The sequence below is a fragment of the Xenopus laevis genome, chromosome 6L (assembly GCF_017654675.1).
Source record: "Xenopus laevis strain J_2021 chromosome 6L, Xenopus_laevis_v10.1, whole genome shotgun sequence".
NCBI classification, from domain to species: Eukaryota; Metazoa; Chordata; class Amphibia; order Anura; family Pipidae; genus Xenopus; species Xenopus laevis.
In genome coordinates, this window is record NC_054381.1 from 96,444,646 (window position 1) to 96,461,985 (window position 17,340).

Here is a 17,340-nt window from a genome sequence, read left to right on the forward strand (position 1 = left end):
TCAGTTTTCACTCAGTAGAGGGAACGCTGTTTAGAAGAAATGCAGATGCTCTTAATGGACTGAACTGTACCATTGCTTTGAGCCACAATAGCATTACAAGTGTCCATTGTTCAGTTAAACAATATGCATGTTTTTGCATGTATAATTATATTACGCAGCCATACTATTATGGTGAAGAGATTGGCATGGTCTCTAGAAAAAATCTAAAGAAATCCATGTTTCAGAAATAACTATACCCAAATGTACTACATCTGGAGGAATGCAGGCTGTCCATCCCCAATGTGTATAAATAAAGAGAGTAGAATTAATATACATTAATATACATTATTTGTCATTTTTACCTTCATATTGTTTCTACAAGAAGTAGTCTGTGACTAGTCGATAAATTTACATGGATCATGTACCACCACAGTAATTATTTCTGCTCTGCCGCTAATATTTATGTCTAAAGACATTTTCTTTCAAACTTTCTTTTTTAAATTAATTTTAAGCACTCTGCTTTGAGCGTTGTGTAGAAAAATGTATTTAATACACTGACGGTGAGCAAGCTTATTTACCATCATGTTTATAAATAAGCATTCTGGCTGGTGGGAAATGTCTTTGAGTCTAGGCTTCTCATTATTTGGGTATGTATAAATTCTTGTTGTGTGTATGTGTGTATTTGCTTTTGTTTCTGGAATCATCCCCATGGCTATTCTGCTGGACTTCTTCCAATCAAGCTCATTCTCATGTCACCAAAATACAGGGCTGCAATGTAAGGAATGTTAATATGTGAATTTAAACTGTCAGACCAGGTGATCAATTTAGCATGACAAAATGCAACTGGGAATATCCAGTTTCTTGGTCTGTGTCTTGGCCTCACCTATATAGTGACTGTAATTGTTAACTGCTGGGTGGACGTCTTCCCAATTTAAGAAGGGGCATTTACCACAAAAAGGTGGGGGGAGCTAAATAAAAACACAAAATTACATATTCATTCCTTTAGAGAAAGACAAATTGGATGTTTGGGAATTCTCTTCAGCCCAACTTTGTTGTTTGTGATCTCCAATTACAATGCTGTTAATAATATGATTCTGTGCTATTAAGTAGTCACCATCACGAAAAATGGCTGCCTCTAGTCTATATAAATCAATCATTTCCAATAAATTTCAAATCTTTCATTATTCATTAATATGTCTTTTTAAACAGGGGGCAGAATTGTAGTTTACCATAGCTTTATTAAAAATAGTAGCATTAGTATGCAAATGTGTTTATTTGTGGGGGGGGCAGTAATAAATTATTGTCTTGGTTTAACATGTAGTCAAGCTAGTATTTTAGATATGAAGGACATCAAATCACCAGCCCCCTTTGAATTTTTTTCTCAGGCTAGTGCTCCTTCTAGGAAAAAAATGCACTGAAATTAATTTGTTGGAGGGTGCCTAACATATTGGTTTTACTTGCCCTTAAAATGTTAATGTCCAGTAAGAAGGGCAATCATTTGGGAGTTTTAAGCATGAAGTGAGTTTTGGGTAAAAAGAAATAGTAGAATTCTTAATAAATTAGATGAAAGTATCTGTAAGGCTAGTCAGACCAGAGATGATATAGTTGGTCCTTTTGAATATATTGTAATATGTGCAAAACAATTATTGTAATCCCTATTTTCTTTAAAGGAGTAGCTTTTTGTACTTTCCTGAGCCAGAGTGTCAGCTCAGGTAAGTATTGCTGGCCTGGAGAATGCCGTTTTTGTTATCAAATGTCCTAGTTCTAGCAGCTTTTTAATTGGTCTTAATGCTTTATTTTTTTAAAGTTTTTGAATTATTTGACTTCCTCTCCTTTCCATATTTCAAATTGGGGTCACAGTGGGCTAAAAAACGGTTTCTCTGTAAGGCAACAATGTTATTGTTTTCTATATTTTTAATACTTGTTTTTCAATTCAGTCCCTTTCCTATATATATTTCAGTCTCACATCATTTCAAACTGGATAGCTACTGAACAAAAAGCTAAATAATTTAAAATCCATAAAAAATTAAGACCATTTGCAAATTGTCTCAGATTAGCACATCAAATTAAAAGTTAATTTCAAGGTGCCCAATCCCTTTAATGTCCTAAAGATATTTACATGGGCGAGTGCAGAGAATTTAAACAAAGCAATTTTCAATCTTTGTTTGAAATTTTTTGTTTATTAAAATTAGTACTTTTTTGTTGCTTAGTACATATTTTACCTGCACCCAGATATGCTGTGTTTTTGTTTGTTGACTGCGCCTCCATGCTCTATAGATAGATTGATAGATATTATAGGATACACAAGTTTGCTGAATGAAATGCTATAATTCATGAGACATGGAGTGCTGGTTCTTCTAAACAGTATATGTATAGAGTATATATTAGTATAAAGCATAAAGGCAGCACCTTAAAGAAGAAGCTGATCTATCTCATTCCCATTCTCCATCTATCCCAGCAGGTGTCAGCATTTGCTAGAGAGAGGAATAAAATCACAATGAAGACAACATTTAAAAACAATTCAACTGTTAATAATGCAGTACCTGTAATATCTTCAGTGTTTAATTTTTTAGTTGTGCCGATGGGTCATTTTTATGTGTGCCATTTAGAAAGATGAACTCTATTAACCAAGTTCTTTGTCACTCTGCAGTGACTTAATATTAGGCTCTTCATTATTAACTTAGTGTCCACAGATGTTGCTGGACTACAACTATGCATTTAGCCTTGATTATATGCTGAAGAACCCTTTCAGCCAATAACATCTGGGGACAAGGGTGAGATATATAGCATGTATGCATCCAAGTAATATGTGTTTTGTGAGCCTTGTGCTTGCTAACTTTGCAGATTTATTTTTGCTCCCCTGGTGGCAATAGACCCAGGATTGTGTTAAATTGTTAAACAACTTAAACAACATTTCAGTTGGACTTCATTTTTATTTCAAATTATTGACATTCATTTTTCGGGGAAAATTCAACCTTGCATTCGGGGTCACTGATCCTGGCAACCAAAAACACAGAACAACAAAATTTATTAGACATTTATTCAAAATCCACAAAAACTAAATATGAATAGTAAATTGTCTTCGAATATGATTGTCTGTATCATACTATAAGTTCATTTTAAGGTGAACTATACCTGTTAGGAATGTGGCTGACAAAAATGCTTTTGTATGCAGTAGTTGGAACTATAGGAATGCAATAAAGGGAACTCCTTTCACTAGTAGAAGTAGGACACAGGGTGAAATGGCAGAAGTGCAGTGAATAAATAAATGTGTGCTTTGCCATAGAACAGTTTCTGATGTACAACAGCTTGGGACCTATAACAATAGTAAGGCATATAGCATACCTAATGCATTTTAGTTGGCTCAAAAGGGCAAGAAATTGCCTCCTGTCAGCTCTCGACTTGAATGGGAAAATATGAGGAAGGAAGGTGCAGGAAGGGCCTTTTTTACTACTGGTTCCACGGAGCCACTGAATCTGGTGGACAAATGGAAAATTACTGGGTGGTGCCCAGTCTTGGGTCAGTAGTCTTGGACAGTAGGCTAGTGCTCCTCTTCGTTGAACAATGCACAGGGACAGGCTGTATTTCTTTCAGCAGTGCCATGTTCATTCGCTTCTCAATATTTTTGTCTAGGGTTGGCACCTTTGCTATCACTAAAGTACTACAGGGGGCAAAATGGGTGACATCAGGTGCAAGGTGATACGTGGGAGTGGGGGTGATATTGAGGCAGTCTCTGATTGGATAATTTCTGCATCATTCAGTGAGAGTCTTGTCCAGATATCCTAATTTGGACAGGCAATTTTGACCTGGACAGCCTTTAGAGCCAGAGGCAACCCCTACTTTAGCCAGGGACATGTGCATGCAAAGTATAGCAAATTTCCAATTTTTACTGCATTTACAAATGGCACCAGCCAGCAGAAGACACCATTAGGAAGTAGCGATATATAGGAATATACCCAAGGCCAGTTATTTTTCAGAGAAGAGATGCACCAGCCCAGGGTACAAGTTAAGTGATTGTAAACCTTTCATTTTCACTTACTTTGTCCTGCACATGATGCTCCTTTTACTGTCTTATATAATCAGGTTTTTCCAATTGTTAACGTACTAACAGTGGGCTGTTCAGGTTAATCTGGTGGGTAACATAACTGATTATGTGTACATTTATCAGCCTCATGTCATTTTGCACGTCACCTTCTTAATTGGCAATTTGTGTATTACTGCCATGGTATGAATCCATAGCTATTGTTTCCTCTGTACTCATAGTTTTGAATTTGATCATACTGAAGTTATCATAGCAGTTGGACCATCCTCTGTTTTCCTCTGTTTAAAGAAGAGACACCTGGAACCACATATATTTTGTGTAGGCTGAGCTGACAGCAATGCGTTTACGTCCACAACTCCCACACTGATTTCACAGACAGGAGAAAATAAAAAATCAGCTCCTAGAATAACTTTAGTCTGAATGCCACAGTGGATTATTTACACTTATTTTACACCAGTAAAAATTGTAACTAGACTTTCATGTGTTTAAAAGATTGTTTGGTTTAAAACTTGATAACAGATTTCTGTTATGCACATGAAAATTAGGTGGGACTCTAAAGATCAATCTTGCTAAAGGAGACATTTTGTATAATTTTCATCTTCAGTTATATCATTTATCCTTCACAGTGGGCACAGCACTGACTGACAGGCTGAAGTCTGCAGTAGCAGCCAGGAATCGCTGTAACCCTGCATCTACACATAAATGTGTATTGCTATTTTATACAACATAATATGGTATTTATAATGCATGAAAAAAACTATTTATTATATTGACCTGCCACATACTGTTTTTAAATTGCACCCATAAAGTTTTTTTTCCCATTAGTAAAACTTTATTTTTTTTATGTTGTTATTTACAGTATTAATTGTCCAGTTGAATGGGTTGGGCAGCTTATATGGCAAGCAATGAGGGTGGGCTATGTGTGGGCTATTGAGGCAGATGATGGGCAATGTGTGGGCTATCGAGGCAGATAATGGCCAATGTCTGGGCTATCGAGGCAGATAATGGCCAATGTGTGGGCTATCGAGGCAGATGATGGGCGGTGTGGGCTATCAAAGCAGATGATAGGTGATGTGTGGGCTGTCGAGACAGATGATGGCCGATGTGTGGGCTATCGAGACAGATGGTGGCCAATGTGTGGGCTATCGAGAAAGATGATGGCCAATGTGTGGGCTATCTAGACAGATGATGGCCAATGTGTGGGCTATGAATGCAAATGATGGGCGATGAGGGCAGGGAGAAAGGATGTGACGGTGCACTACGCAGCAATGAAGGCAGAGCAGGATGAAGTGCTGATTTCCAGGAAAGGTCAGAGCAAAATGGGCAGGTCAAGAATATTTTTAAGACCTTTTCCAAGTTATTTTTTTTTTAACAATTCAAGTTTATTAAGTATATCAGAATAACAGCAGTGTGACACAGGTAGGTAATGCAAAGTCACATTACAAGTGAATACAGTACAAACAATGTTATCAGGCATAACATACAATTTGTAAGTTCCAACTATTCTACCACCTTGCAGTGTCTACCCTGTGTATTAGGCAAGTGGGTATCAAGATGGATAAGGAGTTTGTATATGCAACGAGTTGCTCACCCAATTTGCCTCAAGGACTCATACTTATACCTTAACTAAACTAACAGGGAGGGATTTTGACACCTGCTTAATCCGACTAAAGAACATGCGGGAATCAGTGACACTTTGTGTGGTTCCTTGCATCGCTGTACCATCTGAGGTGACCATTTAGTAGATCACAGGGGGGATTATCCAAGATTAGGAATAGCTATATCCCCGTATACTCTACATGTAATCTCATAATTTACCTTATACTGTGGGAGTTGGTTGAGCCTCTAGCCATTTGTCCCATGTCTTTTTAAACTTTTCAGGGCACCCTCTTCTAATATATATCAGCTTGTAAAGAGGAATTACTGAATTAACTTGCTTCTGCCACATGACAAGTGAGGGGGGGGTCTTGGGCCTTCCACTTCATAGCTATACATTTTTTGGCCGTAATATATAAAATTGCTAAGAAAGTTCTAATTGCCCTTGTTGGGGCCAAATCCTCCACTTGGTTAAGCAACATAATCAACGGGTCAAGTTTAATTGGGATGTTTATAACCTCGGATGTGTAATCCGTAACCGAGTTCCAGAATTGGTGTATTTTGCTACATGACCAAAACATGTGCATAAAATTTGCCGGGGTCTGGTGGCATTTGGGGCATTCTTCAGAGTATTGCATTGAGATTGTATGTAGTCTGGAGGGAGTGAGAGAGGTTCTGTGCAGAACCTTAAATTGCAGTAATTTGTCTCTAGCTGCAACCAAATACTCTTGGTGTGAGTCTAGAACATCTAGCCAAATATCCTCAGTTATACAAGGAATGTCTTGTGACCAGTGGCGAAGAGGAGTAAGGTCTGAGATTGAGTAAGACAAAAGTAGTTGGGCATAAAACATAGACAGTGGTTTAGTTAGCTGAGGGTTGTGTACCCCGTCTTCTATGCGTCTCGAGGATGTGTCAACGGAGTTGCCCGTGACTTGGGCGGATAAGGCATGCCTCAACTGGAAAAACCTAAATAACATATAGTTCGGAATATGGAACTTGTCTTTCAAATACTAGAAATCACAGATAGCACCATTTACACAAACATCCTTAACATACTTAATATTGAAACTGGCCCACAGCTGAGGGTCTGGCACTGTTTGTACCTGTGTTAGGTTCGGGTTGCACCAAAGGGGGGCGTAGGGTGACATGTGGTTGGGAGGTCTCGAGAATAACTGAAGAGCTGTACGCCAGGCCTGCACCACAGCTTTCATTGGTACTGTAATGTTGCGTGAATGAGTAATGCCTCTATATAACAAGTTTTTAAGTCCTTCATATGATCCTATCACCCGTGCCTCCAAAGTAGTAGATGGGTTTTCCCTTGTCGGAGAGGCCCACCACCATGCAGTCGTTAACCTAGCTGCTAGATAATAGAAAAACATGTTGGGTGCTGCCAGTCCTCCTTTGTCTGCGGGGAGTTGCAGTTTTGTTGCCTTTACCCTGGGTTGGGTAGCCCCCCAATATAGATGTGTCAGGAGCAACTTAAGTTTCTGGAAGAAGATTGAGGGAACACTGACAGGGGTTTGTCGGAAGATATATAAAAATTTTGGTAACATAACCATTTTAAATAGATTAATGCGTCCCACTAAAGACAGAGGCAGCTTATCCCAGGCTTTGATTTTATTTTCCAGGATGAGCATCAAAGGTTGGAGATTAAGATCCATAAATAGTTTAAAATCTTTATGGATAGTAATCCCAAGATATTTAAAGGATGGAGCCAGCTGTAGCCCTTTCAGATCAGTCGATGTTGGAGAGTTAGGGGTATCGATAAAGAACAAATTCGAATTTGGCCCAATTGATTTTTAAGCCGGAATAAGTTGTGTGTTTGTTGATAATAGACAGGGCCGCCTCTAAATCGGAGGTAGGATTTGCCAGATATAGAAGTGCATCATCCGCAAACAAGGACAATTTTTCTGTTTGCGGGCCCAATTTAAGTCCAACAATTTCAGGGGACTCCCTGATTAGGCAGGCCAATGGTTCCATTGCAATGGCAAAAAGCAAGGGGGACAGCGGACATCCCTGCCTCGTGCCCCGAGTGAGGGCAAATTTGGAGGAGACATTGTGATTAGTTTTAACACATGCTGTAGGGGCATGATATAAGGCTTTCGTCCATTTCAGGAAGTTAACAGGGAATCTGAGATATGACATGATAGACCATAGGTACGCCCACTCAACCGAGTCGAAAGCTTTCTCATTGTCTAATGAGGCAATGACTCTTTCGCCTGAGTTGTCGTGTTTGATTGCCAGATTAGTATAGAGCCTCCTGAGGTTAATATCCGCTGATCTACCTGGGATAAATCCAGACTGATCTGGGTGAATAATGGCAGGAAGGATAGGGGACAATCTCCGGGCCAGCACTTTAGCCAATATTTTTGCATCACTATTTATAAGCGATATAGGCCGATATGATGCACATTGCGTGGGGTCTTTACCCGGTTTTAATATCAGGATAATCAAAGAACTGTTGGTAGAAATTGGGAGGGTACCATTATCACAAATGGCATTGAAAATTTTTGCTAGGCATGGCGCTAAAAGCGGACTGAACCTTCTATACCACTACATGGGTAAGCCATCTAGGCCGGGGGTTTTCCCAGATGTAAAGGAGTTGATGGCCTCGGTTACTTCTTGGTCAGTTATGGGCGTATTCAAATTATTGCCGTCGGTGTGTGGCAGGGGAGACATATCAATGTCATGGATATACTCTTGGATAACTGATTCCGGTATAGTTAATTTAGTCTTGTATAAGGATTGGTAATAGCTAAAGAAGGCCGCATTTATTTCCCCTGGGTGTGTGTGAACGATCCCCTGCTCATCTCGTGTGCCCGGTATTGTGGTAGTATGAGTTGGGTCCCTCGCTAGTTGGGCTAATAATTTCCCAGACTTATCCCCATTTTCCAACAAATTTGCTCTGTGGTATATATGCGACTTTTTGACCCCTTCCGTTTGAGCAATTAACAGCTTAGTTTGGGAGAGTTGCCAAGCTGTTCTGGTATTCTCATTGGGAGTTTGAATATAGGCCTTCTCCAGATCCACCACCGTTTGTGTGAGATTGGCCAACTCTAGCCTATGTTGTATATTGAGGCACTTGATGTGCACAATATATTCCCCCCTTATGAATGCTTTGAGAGCATCCCATACTACCGTGTATTCAGCTGTATTCTCATTTATGCGTAAAAATTCTTTAATACTAGATTCAATGTGACCACATAGATCTGTATGAGTAACCCAGTATTGACTCAGTCTCCAGATACTATTGCTTGCCTCCCTCCCCATTTGTACGCTCACTAGGATGGGGGAGTGATCTGATATCCCCCTTGTGAGATGTTGAATGTCCAACACCAACTGATTGACTTCAGGTGAACCTAGAGCCAGATCAATGCGTGATAGGGTAAAATGTGCTTGGTTATAACATGTAAATTGAGCAATCCCTGGGTTCCTATATCTCCACAAGTCTTTAAGCCCAAATGCATCAAACCATCTATGAAAGGCATTATCTGTGCGGGAGGGTATAGGTAGTCTGTCAATTTGTTCATCCAATACTGCGTTAAAGTCTCCCATTAACAAAAGCGGGGCATCAGGTAGGTTAGCTATCTTATACATAATAGTATATAGTATTGCATCTGAGAACGGTGGAGGGACATAGACATTGACCAGGGTAATTAAGGATCCCGTAATGCGGGCTTGAACTATCAGGAATCTGCCCTCTGGGTCAGATATTAGATGCAGCAGGGTAAAGGGACATGTTCTGTTCACCAGGATTGTAACTCCTCTCGAATAGGTTGAGTACGTGGCATGGTATGCTGCTGTCACCCATCGTTTTTTAAGTGTCATAAGCTTACTGCCATCTAAGTGGGTTTCCTGGAGGAACACTATATGAGGATTGTGTTGTTTTACAAATTGAAACACCAAGCTACGCTTTATAGCGCTACCAAGACCCCTGACATTCCAAGACATAACATTCAATCTAGCCATTGTATACTATAGAAGATATAAAGGCCTAGTAAAGGCCACCAAAGCACAGTCTTACATAGCACAATTTGTAAATACAAGTACTGATACCCCACACATTTAGAGAAAAAGCAGGTAAGGAGAAACGGGGGAAAAAACATAAACCAAAAACATACCCTTGCCCCCACCCCATCCACCACTGCCCCCAACATTAGAAGTGGATTTAGCGCCCCAAAAAAAAGAACAAATATACTTATGGTTACGGCTGCTGTTTTAGCAGGAATATGAAGACTGTAAGTCTAATGAACATCGTGTCCCGTGCTCACAGGTAAAGAATACATTCCCAACGAAGTGGGCAAACTGAAGGTTGTAGGTACTGCACAAACAAATGCTTTAACGTCTTGGTGATCTATTGGCTTTTGACTCGATCCAATGAATTGCATCTTCTGGTCTCGTGAAAAAATGTGTGTGATCATTCTCTTGGACCCTTAATCTGGCCGGGAAAAGCATAGCGTAGGGCAAATTGTGCTGACGTAATCTTCTCTTGGCTTCGGTAAATTTCAGGCGTTGTGTGCGAACTTCAATGGAAAAATCAGGGTAAATGGATACTCTTGTATTGTCATGTATAATTTCCTGTCGCTTCCTGGCTTCGGAGAGTGCTCGGTCGCGGTCTCTGTAATTTAGAAGACGTGCAATGAGAGGTCTCGGAGGTGCACCTGGCGGAGGGGGGCGAGCAGGAATTCTATGCGCCCTCTCAACTATGAAGGAGGAGGAGAAAGACTCGGCTCCCAGCTTTTCCTTGAGCCAATTCTCGACAAACAGTTCAGGATTACCCCCCTCCGCCCTTTCAGGAAGGCCCACCAGCCGGATATTGTTCCTGCGCAAGCGATTCTCCATGTCGTCTGATTTTGCCGTGAGATCTCTTATTTGCTGCATCATACTGTGGATGTTGTCAGGTATGGGAGCTATAGTGTCTTCCAGAGTGCTGATGCGCCTTTCTGCTTCCGTGGTGCGCTCTCTGATTTTCTGCACATCATGCTTGAGTAAGGCGAGATCTGCTTTGAGGTCATCAAACTTGCTAATTGTGACTGCATGGTTAGTAGAAATAAGTGCCATTACCTCTGCTAGCGTAGGCTGGACTGGTGTAACTTGCTGAGAGTCCTCACTTTGGTCATGGTATGGGGAGAGTGCAGGGGAGTTATATGGAGAAGACGGAGGAGAGGTAGCATCTCCATTGTCTTGAGTTGTGCTTGTCTCCATCTGGTCTCTGACATATCTCCCCAATTTCTTAGCCGTGGATGCTGCAATATTTCTACGGCCAGCGCTTTCAGATGCACTATGAGACTTGTGTGCTGTGTTAATGGGTACAGCTGAGTTGCGAGCGCCGTCACGATTCTTTTTTGTGCTCGCCATCGAGAGATGTATCAGTCTTCAGTTACGTCTGTGGTTCCTTCAGAAATCGGTATCCCCGCTGGGAACCGGGTTATGTCAGTATAAATTGAGCACGGGCACGGAGCTATTCTATTATGCTTCCGTCCTGCTCGCGTGTGGACTCGCCACCCCTGTTACAGGAATATTATACGATTAGGTAAGTCGACAGCAAGTCGTCAGAGGCTATTGTGTACTGTGCACACGGATTCAGTATCAGTTCAAACAGCATGCATCCACCCCAAGACTTGGTCTCTAAGCCTCAATCTGGAATGTAGCTAAAGAGAAGGATAGTTTCAAGAGGTCTGCAGTTTACTCCCTGGAAAGTTGATATAGGTAGCAGGGGTTCAGTCGTTCAACTCAGGTGTGGAGTGCGTGGACTCTATGATATAGTCCCGGTATTATTATAATGGCTGCTTTGTATAGGCTTGGGCAGCTACTCCAAGTAAGGAGTTAATGTGGGTCCTGCCTTGTAGCAGTTAAATTGCAGACCCCAGGGCAGTGTCCTTTCGAAGTAGCAGGACTCCAGCGTGGGGTATGACAGGGTCCTTAGGGCATTCCCACACTTTATATGAGGCCACTATCCTTTAGGCGAGCATAAGAGGTATGCTGTGTGAAGGCAAAGGGAAGCCATAGAGCGTCGTGCTATGCATGAGGCACTGTGTACAGGGGCCTTGAGAGTCAGTACAGCTAGGTATGGGCTGCTACTGGCTGTAGATGGGTCCCCAGGGCTCCAATCCTACTCACCCCACTGTTTACTTTGTTTCTTTGCCGTCCGGAGTTCTATATATAGAACCGCGCCTTTTCCAAGTTATTTAACCCAACAGGTAATAAAATAAAAAGGGATGCTTCCATTTAACATTGGTTTACATGTTGTAAACCAATGTTCCTGCCTCACGGAGGAAACTTCGGGTGACTTCGGAAAACGCATTGCCGCATGTGCTTTAGCACAGGCGACTTTTCATTATAGCCTATGGGAAAACACGCTGAGGCAGTTCAGGGAGATTGTCGGTCAGAAGATGAGGCGATTAGTCGCCGGGTGACAAAATCTCCCCGATTCTCCTTGTGTGAACTAATCCTTAACCTGGAAAATAAGGTGGGAAGGCAACAAAAAAGGGTTGTGGAACTGTCATTCTCACTGCCATTAGTAAGAGCTATTTCACCTCAACAAAAGGCTTGGAGTTCAGGGAGATTAAGCTGTAATTAGTACCAATGGGCTTTGAAGGGTCAAAGGTTGTGACACTGTTTGCATAAGGGGGAGTTAAGGTCACATGGGCTGTTTCAGTTAAAAGAAAGGAATGGTAGATGTCTGTTTGCATAGAAGCAAGATGACAACTTAGACTACACAAAAGATTAACACTTTTCCTTGATAAAGAGTTAAAAACAAACAAGCAAAGAATCAGTGTTTTCTAATATAAGGATGGGCAGCGCCAGTGACAGAGAATGCAGAACTGACAGATTTTTATTCCGTTTCATTCTACACATTTTTTGAAGCAGACATTAAGGGGCAGATTTATCAAGGGTCGATTTTCGAAGTGGGAAATCTTCTAAATTCGACCATCCATACTTCGATTTTCGAAGTAGAATTCGAAGGATTTTTAACATCCTACGATCGTACTCCGATCGTAGTACGATCAAAGTCGAATTTAGGCCTATTCGATGGTCGAAGTACCCAAAAAATTGTTCGAAATTCTAAGTTTTTAACTTCGAAAATTCACTTCAACCCTTAAGTAAGGGTTTGGGAATATTTTCAAATCTATTTCTTGCTCATATGAGGTGAACTATGTTATCAAATTTACATAATATAATATAAAGCTAATTTTATCATGTATTTTTGTTTAAGCAAAGCAAAATCACAATTAGTGATGGGCAAATTTATTTGCCAGTCGCGAATTCGCGGCAAATTTGTGCGATTCGCCGCCAGCCAATAAATTTGCGAAACGTCCGTGAAAATTTGCCCGAAATATATTCGCCAGCGTCAAAAAAAAATTTGCCGGCGTCCATCAAAAAAACGGGCGCCGGCGTCAAAAACGCAGTTTCGCGAGTTTTTCACAATTTCGTGAAATTCGCTAATTTTCCGGCGAAACGGCGCAAATTCGCCCATCACTATTCACAATTAAATAATTATCTAACATAGTGCTTAAAGCTGTCCTATTTGGGCTGCATCTGATGAAAAAGAGCTGTATGCAGCCCCCAGACCACCTGTTGCGTTTGTCAATTCCTCAACATCCATCCAATGTGCCTTACAATTACAATTTCCATTTAGTAAACGGCTTTGAAAAAGGAACTGTAATTTTTTAAAAACTTTTTAACACTTTTCTTATGCTTCATACCAAAAGTTTTACCCTATAACTTTTTCAACTGGCTAACAGTACAATGGAAAGCTTTTAGCTCACCACTAATGTTTAAACCATTAGGCGGGGGTGCAATGAGGCTGTGACCACAAAATTCGTATAGACAAATACAAGAGGTCCTCTATACTCTGCATGCAACCCAATATATATGTATACACACATACCAGGAATATATTATATATATATTTAAATATTTATCAAAATATTAAATTCATGTGAGCATATACATAAAAAAACAGATATATATATATATATATATACTGTATATTAGGGATGCACCGAATCCAGGATTCGGTTCGGGATTCCGCCAGGATTTGGTCGAATCCTTCTGCCAGGCCAATCCGAATCCTAATTTGCATATGCAAATTAGGGGCGGGGAGGGAAATTGCGTGACTTTTTTGTCCCAAAACAAGTAAAAAATATTTCCCCTTCCCACCCCTAATTTGCATATGCAAATTAGGATTTGGTTCGGTATTCGGCCAAATCTTTAAAGAAGGATTCGGGGGTTCGGCCGAATCCAAAATTTTGGATTCAGTGCATCCCTAATAATTATCCTAAGTAAATGCTAAAGTAAAAAAATGTGGTTTTGTTCTGGGGTGACCATGAGATGGTGGAATAGTTTAGTTTTCACATGCTCGGCCAGTCAATTATCAGTCTTCCTAAAACCTAGCATTGCAGGTCTAACCAATTTGTTTATCATCATTACTTAACATACTAGATAATGGTTCTTTCATCTCCAGTTTGTGCAACATGAAGAATTGGCTAACCAGTAGCAAGGTGATAGGTGATGTGAGAAACACTGAAAGGGAGTCTGGCTATTATGCTTTGACTTTTCATGCTTCATTCACTGAAGGAAGCAAGTTCTTTCTCTGTGAGATTTACGCGAAGGATGACAACTAATACCTCCAATCTGAAAACTAACTTAAAAAAGAAATATGCACCAAGCAACTGTCTGCTGCCAGTCACCCAGAACCAAAGGCCTATTTAGTTTTACTTAGTGCAGAGGATCAAAGAGAGAATTATTCTGTAGGATTAGTCTTGTTCGCAAACATAGACAGCTGTGTGGCTTCAGGGGAGCAGAAACAATTGGGAGATGTACATTTGTCATAGACATTTTAGTCACTGCCGTTTAGTGTAACCTAAGGGTCATACTTTTCAGAAAGCAACAAAGGCACCATTTATCACGTAATGTAATAAAATAAATATGTAGTTTCTCTTCGTTTAAGAATTTCACTTTTTTTACATTTGCATTATACACATTATATATACTGGCAGTATGTGGAAAATATTTGTAATCTGACCTGTGAGTCTCTTTTGTGATAAGACTGGGGCCACTGCCCTCTTCCTTACAGGACCCCATTATGGTTGGCACACTCACTGGGTAAGGGCACACACACGCAGGTTTTAAATTTGTTTACTGTGCAGTGCTATTCTGTGCTTTTCACCACAGGGTCACTCTTGTCAACCAAACTCATGTTTCCCAGGATGCTGCCACTTTGCAGAGTGATTTGTCTAAGTTGGGAAACTGGGCAGCAAACTGGAAAATGAGGTTCAATGTTGATAAATGCAAGGTTATGCACTTTTGGCAAAAATAATATAAATGCAAGTTATACACCGAGGGGCAGATTCACTAAGGGTCGAATTTCGAAGTAAAAAATACTTCGAAATTCGACCCTCGAATTGAAATCCTTCGACTTCGAATATCGAAGTCGAAGGATTTAGCGCTAAACGTTCGTTCGATCGATCGAAGGATTTTTCGTTCGATCGAACGATTAAATCCTTCGAATCGAACGATTCGAAGGATTTTAATCCAACGATCGAAGGAAAATCCTTCGATCAAAAAAAGGTTAGCAAGCCTATGGGGACCTTCCCCATAGGCTAACATTGACTTCGGTAGGTTTTACCTGCCGAAGTAGGGGGTCGAAGTTTTTTTTAAAGGGAAAGTACTTCGACTATCGAATGGTCGAATAGTCGAACGATTTTTAGTTCGATTTCGTTCGTATTCAAACGAATTTAACCAATTCGATGGTCGAAGTACCCAAAAAATACTTCGAAATTCGAAGTATTTTTCATTCGAATCCTTCACTCGAGCTTAGTGAATCTGCCCCCAAATGGCAGCGTGTTGGGAGTTTCCTTAAATGAGAAGGATCTTGGGTTTTTTTGTAGATAACACGTTGTCTAATTCTGGGCAGTGTCACTCTGTGGCTACTAAAGCAAATAAAGTTCTGTCTTGCATAAAAAAGGGCATTAACTCAAGGGATGAAAACATAATTATGCCTCTTTATAGGTCCCTGGTAAGGCCTCATCTGGAGTATGCAGTGCAGTTTTGGACTCCAGTCCTTGAGAGGGATATAAATGAGCCAGAGAGAGTGCAGAGACGTGCAACTAAATTGGTTAGAGGGACGGAAGACTTAAATTATGAGGGTAGACTGTCAAGGTTGGGGGATTATTCTTTATAAGTACAATAGAAGGCAGATAGTGGGGAACATTTTTTCCCATAAAAAGGATCACCCCACCAGAGGCCCCCCTTTAGATTAGCAGAAAAGAACTTTAATTTGAAGCAACGTAGTTGGTTCTTTACAGTGAGGACAGTGAGGTTGTGGAATGTACTGCCGGGTGATGTTGAGATGCTGATTTTGTTAATGCTTTTAACAGAGACTCGGATGATTTCTTGTACAGACATCATATCAAAGGCTATTGTTATACTAAAATCTACAATTAGTACAGGTATGGGACCTGTTATCCAAAATGATCGGACATGTGGTTTTCCAGATAAGGGATCTTTTCATAATTTGGATCTCCATACCTTAAGTCTGCTAAAAAAAATAATTTAAACATTAATTAAACCATCCAATAAGAATCTTAGTTGGGATCAAGTACAAATAATAATTTTATTATTAAAGAGAAAAGGGACATGATTTTAAAAAATTTGAATTATTTGGATAAAATGGAGTCTATGGGAAACAGCCTTCCCGTAATTCAGAGCTTTCTGGATAACAGATCTTCTACCTGTATAGATATTGGTCTATATATAGTTAATGAGAGTGTATAGAGGGGTGTGTGTATGGATGCTGGTTTTCATTGGGAGGGGTTGAACTTGATGGACTTTGGTATTTTTTTAACCCAACTTCACTACTGTATGTAACTATATACACTTTGGTAGAAAACATCACTCACATAAAGCTTAAGAGTAGAGAGAATGAACATAACCAGTTATACACAACAGCCATGAATAGCCTGTAAATGATATATTTATAAAAGGTGCTTAGTGATGTAATTGTTGTACCCCCTGTTGTAATTTATGAGGATAATAAAAGTCCCCTCAGAGTTTTAAGACACGTTTTATGACCTTGGGCTTCAGGCTTTTATAGGGTCATGGATCTCTTTGGTGATTTATAATATCCTCATCTTTTATAAGGGTTACATTATTCACTATATAAACTCTACATTGCTAAATCCATACATTTGTAAAAAATGTTTAAAGTGGACCTGTCACCTACACATAAAAAACTGCATAATGAAAGCCCTTTCCAAATTAAATATGGAACCCCAAAATTTTTTTTCATTAAAACATCCATACCTGTTATAAAGGTGTTTAAATATCTAAACTGTCAATCAAATATTACCGCCACGCCTCTATGCCCGTGGCATAGAGGAGGGGCAGTCAATTACTTTCACTTTCCATTCAGCACTTCCTACATGTCACTGCTCTCCTCACATTCCCCCTTCCCTCCTCAGGCTCTATAATTGTGTAGGGCACTGCACATGGACATTAGGTCCCTCATTCTGGTTCATACACAAGATTTTGGGGTGATACACAATTTCCCTTAATAACAGTGTCCACAAAATGGCTGCTGCCTGCTTGCTGTGATTGTATAATTCCAAAACAGAAGGAAACAAAATTTAAATAACAAATACAGTGTAAGTAAAGTTTATTTTGCTCAACTAACATGATAGAAAAGAATTTGAAATTATTTCTTAGGGTGACAGGTCCCC

At 40.1% G+C, this 17,340-nt stretch overlaps 1 protein-coding gene across 3 annotated transcripts in view; it reads left to right on the forward strand.

Moving 5' to 3' along the window:
- hivep1.L (HIVEP zinc finger 1 L homeolog) overlaps nucleotides 1-17,340 on the forward strand; it is a 146,978-nt gene that overhangs the window by 124,081 nt on the left and 5,557 nt on the right. The gene's annotated exons all lie outside the window — the stretch shown is intronic.